Raw genomic sequence first — 9,154 nt, forward strand, 5'->3', positions numbered from 1 at the left:
CCTGGGGTGAATGGAAGAAGGTGTGCCTATCTGTGGAGGACGTAGAACATGTGTACATTATTGGATTTATGGTTTCTGCTTTTTGGAACCAGCTATACCTAGAATATCGACAAATTAGGAAGACATGGAGAGCAGTTTTGGCCGTGGTAAAGTTGCCAGCCTTATGTGAAGGACTAATCCGTGTCTCGAGCTCTCAAACTCACATGCTTAACGAGCTTAACTGCAAGCTGGCAGCTAACAAACTTTTCATCTAAACATGTCGCTGTGTGGAAGTATTTTACACTAGAAACACCACAAGACAAGACAGCATCGTGCAATGTCTGCAGAGCCATAGCGTCACATTAAACCACGTTAAAGTTAGTTTTACGATGGATATTCGAGCTCCGTGGCTTCAGCGGGGCGCTGCTCTTTGGTCAAACCAAAAGAGGCGACTCGACCCCGGCCAGCCGTCCAATCTGCCCCGCTCAGTCTGCCCGTCTCTGAGGAGGGACAGACTGAGCACGCTGCCCCAAATCAGGCTGCCTGCTTCAGATTGAACAAGAAGAAGACGTCGCTGAAACCACGGAGCTCAAATGTTTACAGAGAAGTTGATAAACTTCATCATAATTAATGACCAACCACTATCAGTTGTAGAAAACGAAGGATTTCACAGCTTGATACTTGCAGCCAAGATATAGTTTACCCTCCAGGAGATATTTATCAGTACAACAGTAGACAATCATTAAAAACATCCATCCATCCATCCATTTACCCGTTTATTCCATTTTGGGTCACGGGGTTCACCGGTGCCCATGTCCAGCAATCACTGTGCGAGGGGCGGGGTACACCCTGGACGGGTCGCAAGTCCATCACAGGGCCACATAGAGACAAACAACCATTCACTCTCTCACTCACACCTAAGGACAATTTAGAGTTACCAATCAGCCTAACATGCATGTTTTTGGTCTGTGGGAGGAAACCGGAGCACCCGGAGAAAACCCACGCATGCACGGAGAGAACATGCAAACTCCACCCAGAAAGGCCCCTGGACCGGGGTTTGAACCAAGGACCTGCTCGCTGAGAGGCAGCAGCTCTACCAGTTGCGCCACCGTGCTGCCCATGAAAAACATATGATTTGAAAATTATATATATTAAAAACATAAACAGCTACATTATAAAGTGATGTAAAATACTAAAAACAGGAACATGTCTGTTGGTTTATGCCATGAACTTAGCAGATGTTTGAAGCCATTGATTATTTTATTTAATTTAATTCATTTATTCACTCATTTAAATGAAACAAAATTAAAAAATATCATCAAAAAGAAAACATTGAATGAAAAGAGTGCAGGAAGAAGAAAAATTCTTATATCTGCCCCTTTTGAAATATAAAACAACTTTAAACGATCACTTAAATTAATCACTTTAATATTCACTTTAAAGCTAGGAATAAAAAGAAATGTGTTTTGTGTTAGAATTTAATTCTAACTTTAAAACTTGTCCAACATTAATAAAACTTACCTCAAGTTGCCTTTTTGGACATGCATGCATATATTTGTACAAATTGTACTTGAGAGGAGATTATTACAGCCTCATATAAAATCAATGATGATCATGATATCGGAACTGGATCGGTATCGGCCGATATTTAGATTAAGGTATCGGATCGGAAGTAAAAAAAGTGGATCGGTGCATCCCTACTGCTCAAGTGGCTGCAGCCTAGTCTCCCCATGTATGCCCCTCTTTTGTTAATGCACTTTGGTAACAGTTCCTGTTTTAAATGTGCTATACAAATAAACTGGACTTTACTTCACTTCTATAGCCATAAATCTGCTCAAATTAAAAAAACACATGAACTGATTGTAAAACACTGCAGAGAGCAATGAAACCCCCATTAAAACCCCCCCACAGCGGTGCAGTGTTTTTTAGTCACATCATTACATATCAAGGCAGGCTGATGCTCTGATACAATCACAAAAAAACTCCCTTTTTGAAGCTGGGCCATTGCCTGCCTGAGAGTTATTTTCAAACAGATGCCACAAAACCCATAAACGCTGGTGTCACTGGTGCTAAAATAACGGTGAACGCGACCAACTTCCTCCTCCGTTTTTCACTTTCATCCGTGGTCCAGACAGACAATGGTTTTTGAAGGAAGTTCAAGTTATGAAGAACAGCTGTGGGATCACCTTCAGACTGTCTGTCCCTGTCAGCTGACAAAAATGAAAGAATTATAGTCGATCTTTGTCTTTCTGATTTGATTGTAAAACATCCAATGATGTCATTTAAAGACCGTTGTTCTGCTGCATAGCAAACATCAGGACCCCTTTTGAATGCAGGATTTAAACAGAACTAGTGAAATTGCATTTCCTGCAAAAATGCAGTGTGAATGGTTATTGCTGAAGAACTTGTAGTAAAACAGCTGAAATGAGCTAAAAACATGCTGAAAGTTGAAATGAAGAATTAGACTAAAGTAACAGAAGAAAGCAGAAAGAACACATATTTGCTGCATTAGGTTTAAAGAATCAGAAATGAGCACAAAAATGAGAAAATCAGCTAAAAAAGCTGAAATTAGCAACAAAAAAAAATAGCTGAAAAGTAGCTGAAAAGGCAGAAATAAGCTTAAACTACCAGAATGAAGTGGAAAGAGATGAAATGAGTTAAAAAAAGGTGGAATCAGCTGAAAAGAGAATTTAGCTTAAAAACAGCTAAATAGTAGCTGAAATAGCAGAAACTATCAGAAAAAAGCTGAAACAAGCATAACTAGCTTAAATTAGCATAAAGGAGTTAATTAGCCTGAAAGTAATAGAAATTACCATGAAAAACTTGAATTTACCTGAAAACAGTTGAAATTAGCAAAAAATATGTTAAAAAATACAAAAGCTAGCTGAAAATATAGAACAAGCTTAAATTTGCGTAAAAATCAGAAAGAACATGTTTGCCCAATTAGGCTGAAAGAAGCAGAAATGAGCACAAAACAATGGAAATTTTCAGAAAAAAGAGCTGAAATTAAAAAAAATCAGCTGAAAAGTATTAAAAAGCAGAAAGACGCTGAAATTACAAGAAGGAAGTGGAGAGAGCACATTTTTGCTGAATTACGCTGAAAAAAGTTTAAATGAGCACAAAAAATGTGGAATTAACAGAAAAAAACTTAAATTAGCATAAAACAGCTAAATAGTAGCTGAAATAGTCGAAAAAGCTGAAACTTGCCGAAATAAGCTGAAAGGAGCACAACAAGCTGAATTTAACAGAAAGAAGTTAGAAGAAACACAAAAATGTTGTAGTTAGCAGAAAGAATCTGAAAGGAGCACAAAACAGCTGAAAATAGCTGAAACAAACATTTAAATTTGAGCAAGGAAGCTGAAAGAAGCTGCAGCAGAACAAAATGTGAAAGGAGCAGTAAAAGGTTGTAAACACATCTAAAGATTTAAGGATGTAAAATGAGCTCAATTCAGTTTCTATGATGAAAAAATGTCAGAAAAGGCTAAATATTTCAAAGAGCTATAGTTGCACCAAAACCAAAAGTCCTAGCAGGATTGTTTTGAAAGAGCTGAACGTTTTGATTTATGATTTGTTGAAATAGTTTCAAAACTGCGGGATGAGAATCGAGCAGAAAAACGTACAGAAGAAGAATGGATCACAACAGTATGAATACTTCATGAACATTCACACAATAAAGTCTTTTGACGTCAACAGTTATCGCCCTTACATTTAAGAAAACATCCATCCTTCCCCCGAGACGGAACCGAGGAAACCCCGTGGTTCTGCCATGACAAAATAACACATGTACATTGACCACCAGTGGCCTTGTGGTGAAGACAAATATGTACAACCAGCATGACTGTCAGCAGCACAACACGCCCTGCAAGACCACAGTGACCCTTGTTTTTACTTTTGTCCCATAAAAACATCTCGTTTCAGTCAGTGGGCAAAACACAAAATTTCCTAAATGGCTCATCCATCCATTATCTTTCCCCGCTTCTTCCTTTTCAGGTCATGGGGGTCACTAGTGTCCATGTCCAGCTGTCACTGTGTGAGAGTCGGGGGACGCCTTGGACAGGTCTCCAGTCCATCACATGGACACAACGAGACAAACAACCATTCACTCTCACTCACACCCAGAGACAATTTAAAGTTACCAATCAGTCTAACATACGTTTTTGTCTGTGGGAGGAAACCCACACATGCATGCAGTTCTTTTATAAATCTCAAATACTTGATATCTTAACTGTTGTAATGTTTGACGGGATGTTTATTTATACTCCTATGTGTAAGCAAACAACAACAAAACAAGTTGTCTTGTTGATAAGCAGACCAAAGATAAAAATCAGTAAAACTTCTGAGGAAACAGGCCGTGTACCAAACAAACACAGTAGAGATGCTCATCAGAAACTGGAGGGGAAATTCATGAAAGACCTGACACAGAACCTGAAACATGCATTTTCTTTTAGTTTCAATATTTACCAACCTTATGGCTGTGACATAGCTCTTAACAAATCCTGCTACAAAAAGATGATATCTCTGTTTTCTTTGATGTTTTCTAGATAGAACAAAGATAGTAGGAAACAGTATGTTGTTGTGATAGACTGCGAGTAAAAATACAGTTTGAAATGATGGATCATTGTTAAATGAGTTTAGAAAATGATATAAAATAGTTAGGTCACGGTCTAAATAAAATCTTTGAGAAACATTCTGGAAAATAGTGACTTAATAAACAAAATGTTGCTGACTCAAGATTTGTGTGTCGTTTCAGTGTCATGATGCTAACGGTGCCAGAATACTCAACTTAGCCTGAATTATTAGACAACAGATTGTACAACCCAAAATACAATTAAAACAAGAGTCAAACACAATTTCCACTTAGTCCCTGTTTAAAAATTGAATTGTGTCAACAAAGAAAGCGACACATTTTCTGTAAACCTGGTAGTTGAATTATTTCAGAAGTTGAGTGAAACTTGAAGCTGCAGATTTGAATTTACTGAAAAAAAGCAGTTTTGACTTTCTGCTTCTAGAACAGTCTGTTTTCATTTTTTATTTACATCTTGTCAAGATGTGTATTTGGGGAGTTTTCTTTTCAGTATTTTCATTTTGCATTTGTCATTTTTAGATTTAATTCTTTCGTTATTGTTTTTCCATGTGTTCCCAGTGTTCCCTGCACCATTAGATCACTCTTCCTCAGTCAGTTTCTGCTGCTCGGCTCATGCCCCGCCCACTCCCACCTGTTCTCATTTTGTCCAGGTGTCTCCCCTCCACTCATCATCTAATGTCCATAAAGTTCTTACATGGCAGTGTGTGTGCTTTAATGTCTGCTTTGCCTACGCATCTCGAGTTTTTTTACCTTGCTGCTGCCACGTCGGCCTTTTGTTTCCTTTAATAAAGTTCAAGTCCTCGGACGATCATTCAGATTTAAAGAACGTGAGTTTCATTTAGAAGCTCTCCTTTTGTGGAAAACATCACAATAATTATAAGCAACAATCTAAAAAATGTTAAAATTTTTAAAATCGTATGAAATGTTCTACATCGTGCGACCCTAAGCCATGAAGAAGCATTGAACAAAGACACTTAAAACACAACATCCACACTTTAATACACTTCTTGTGTTGATGGATAATGTGTCCTAAAAGTTTGTGATCAAACTTGTGAACGTCTGACGACTGCCATGTGTTTACCTACTGAAACAGCCGAAGAGATTGAAAGCAGGTGATGGTGATGTCCACAGAGGAGACTTTTGGGGTTAGCTGTCTCACTCTTTCTCTCTCTTTTTCCACATTTAGCAGCAGATTCACTCCCACAGATCAACATGATTTAATATTTGACATTCTGCGTTTGTCTGTTTCCACCATATTTGTTTACAGACCACATCAATCCTGTAGCTTCCCTCTGGTTTCAGTGGACTGATCCAAGTGCTTTGTTTACATTCAGTGCGTGCCCACGTTTTTGAATCGCTTCTCTTTATATCTGGAAAACTACTCGAGTAAACTCGTTCAAACTGCATCATTCGATACAGGTAACCTGGTTTCATGTTTTATTTTGTAGTTTGCTGTGAGTCCCTTGAATATAAATATATCAATGGAAGCATTAAATTAAATATGTAAGAATTATAATCCAATTCCGAGTTTATGGATTTTGGAAAACAAATACTATCAATGCCAGGTTTTATTGTTTTAGTAGACTTAATATTTCATGTCACGTTTATTTGTCTGATTTTGTCGCTTCAGTTAGAAATTTAAGTTTAAAACTATTGAAATACGTCTGTTATGTGTCTTGCCAATAAAACTACTGGTAATGTAATGTAAGCATCATTTCTTTAAATTTAATATTTTGCTTCTCAAACAGCAAACTTTGTAAAATGAACAACTCCTCCTGAGAAATAGTGCAATATTTTTGTTTGTCCTTATGAAGTGAAAGTGAAAAATAAGAGTCAAGTGCAACTTTCTTTTAGTCTTTTCCCATGAAACATGGAGAGTCCCTGATAATCTCACCAACACCCGGGGTGCCAGCTGCTCGGCACATTATTATACCCATGACTGTTGTGTGTAGACTAAAGGGCTGTGCCAGTTTCACTTTGTGTGAGGGAGGTCAGGGACTCTAGGACTCTCGCCGCAGACTCAATATCCAGGGAAATAACTCATTGTGGACAGCAGGGAAGCGTAAATGATATGCCATCCTGTGCAGTCTGCTCACAACCCAGTGATTCCTCTGAATCCTCCACCCAGGTTATATTTCGCTGACACAACTGTCGGCTCATGGTTCTGCAGTAATGAGAAAACTGGACCTAGTTTCTGATTCATCAGTGCAGCGTTTCCTCTAACAATGACTAACTATGGCCTCAACACCTTTGCTTCAATAGCTACAGGTTGCATTAAGTTTGTAAAAAGGGGTGCAAGTCTAAGAACATAAATTTAGTTTTGTTTCAAATAAAATTATCTGTTTTTTTTTTTTTTTATTGATTAGGCATTTTCACAAGTTGTGAAAAAGTTGGGATTATAAAATGCTAGCTGGCTGCAGTTGGCCTCACAGAGAGGGGTAAAGTTAGTTTGAAAGATCAGATACTTTAAAGGTATAATATTGAGCAACATAAAAGGAGACAATAATGTGCAATAACTCCTGCGTCACTGAGGACAGAAAAGTGAAAGAAAATCCACCGTGCTATTTATTTTTTTCATAAAATATTACAGATTAGTCTCATGGTCACTGCCTGGTCCCAGAGACTACCAGTACAATAAACAACTGGTGGATGAGTCCCAGAGATAAGCAGCTTCACATGATGAAGGCTGGTTATCCATAACATAAAGAGTTTCAGATGTTTCATTAACCCCTAGATGAGTAAAACGTCAGGTCAAACTGCTTATGGTAGCTTTAAAAACAGAAAGACGTCACTCAGCAAAATGTAAAGAATGGTTCATTTATTGTTTTTCATGAATGACTGTCTTTGATTTGATGTTTCAAATCTAATAATTTAACATAGGTCTCCCAGACCTAATTAAATTATCACAATGTATGCTCCAGTAAACTCAAATGGCCAGCTATTTTTCTTTTAATACCTTTATTTTTTCCCTTATGTGTACAAAAAATAAATAAATAAAAATCAACGCAGTCCTTGGATGCACAAGTTTTTTCCTATTTTAAGATAAGATGGAACTTTATTGCCCCTGCAGGTTTACATGTTTACATGTGATAAAGTCCACATTAAGAGGTTAAAAGGTGTGACAGGACAGTTAAGATTCAGATTCAGAGATTCAGAGAGATTTATTTGTCATTTGCATCTCATGTGGTACATGTGGTGGAACGAGATTATGTACACAGGGTCCCAGTTACCGGGCAGCACGGTGGCGCAACTGGTAGAGCTGCTGCCTCTCAGCGTGCAGGTCCCTGGTTCAAATCCTGGTGCAGGGGCTTTTCTAGATGGAGTTTGCCTGTTTTCTCCGGGTGCTCTGGTTTCCTCCCACAGACCAAAAACATGCATGTTAGGCTGATTGGTAACTCTAAATTGTCCCTAGGTGTGAGTGAGAGAGTGAATGATTGTTTGTCTCGTTTGTCTCTATGTGTCCCTGTGATGGACTTGCGACCTGTCCAGGGTGTACCCCGCCCCTCGCACAGTGATTGCTGGACATGGGCACCAGCGACCCCCGTGACCCAAAATGGAATAAGCGGGTAAAGAAAATGGATGGATGGATGGATGGATGGATGGATGGATGGATGGAAGTCTTGTTTTAACTGAAATGAAATGAATGAATGAATAAAAAAAATAAATAAAAAAAATTCTATGTGTCCCTGTGATGGACTTGCAACCTGTCCAGGGTGTCCCCCGCACCTCGCACAATGATTGCCAGACATGGGCACCGGCGACCCCTGTGACCCAAAATGGAAGAAGCGGGTAAAAGATAATGGATGGATGGATTCCAGTTACATCTAACAATAAAATGTAATATAAAAACAGTAATAAGATCTAAGATATGAACTTGAAAAAAAATTAACTTAATAATACACTAAGCACTAATAGCATAAAAACAATACACCAAACAGCAGCACGAACATGTGTCTGTGTGAGTAGATGAGCACGCATGAACACAGCAACATGAAACAGATCAGCAGCAACATGAAACAGATCAGCAGCAACATGAAACAGATCAGCAGCAACATGATATGATTTTTTTCACAGTTACTCTGGTTAGAGATTCATGAGTCTAACAGCTTCAGGGTAGAAGCTGTTCCTCAGTCTAGTGGTTCTAAACTTAATACTCCTTAACCTCCTTCCTGAAGAGAACGGGGCAAAAAGTGTGTGTGCTGGGTGAGTGTGGTCCTTCATGATGCAGGTGGCCCTCTTCCTGCATCTGGAGGTGTAGATGTCTGTGATGGTGGGGAGGCTGATTCCGGCGGATTTCTGTGCAGCCTTCACCACTCTCTGCAAAGCTTTTCTTTCTGCAGCTGTGCAGCCTCCATGCCACACGTTGATGCTGGAGCACAGGATGCTCTCCACTGCACACCTGTAGAAGGAGGTGAGGACTGAGCTTCCCAGACCAGCTCGCCTCAGTCGTCTGAGGAAGTCAGAGTCAGAGTCAGAGTCAGAGTTTCTTTATTGTCATTCGCACCTCATGTGGTACATGTGGTGGAGCGAAATTATGTACACAGGGTCCCAGTTACATCCAACAATAAAATGTATAAGAAAAACAGTAAT

This window comes from Nematolebias whitei, chromosome 19 (assembly GCF_014905685.2).
Source record: "Nematolebias whitei isolate Nwh7 chromosome 19, NemWhi1, whole genome shotgun sequence".
NCBI lineage: Eukaryota > Metazoa > Chordata > Actinopteri > Cyprinodontiformes > Rivulidae > Nematolebias > Nematolebias whitei.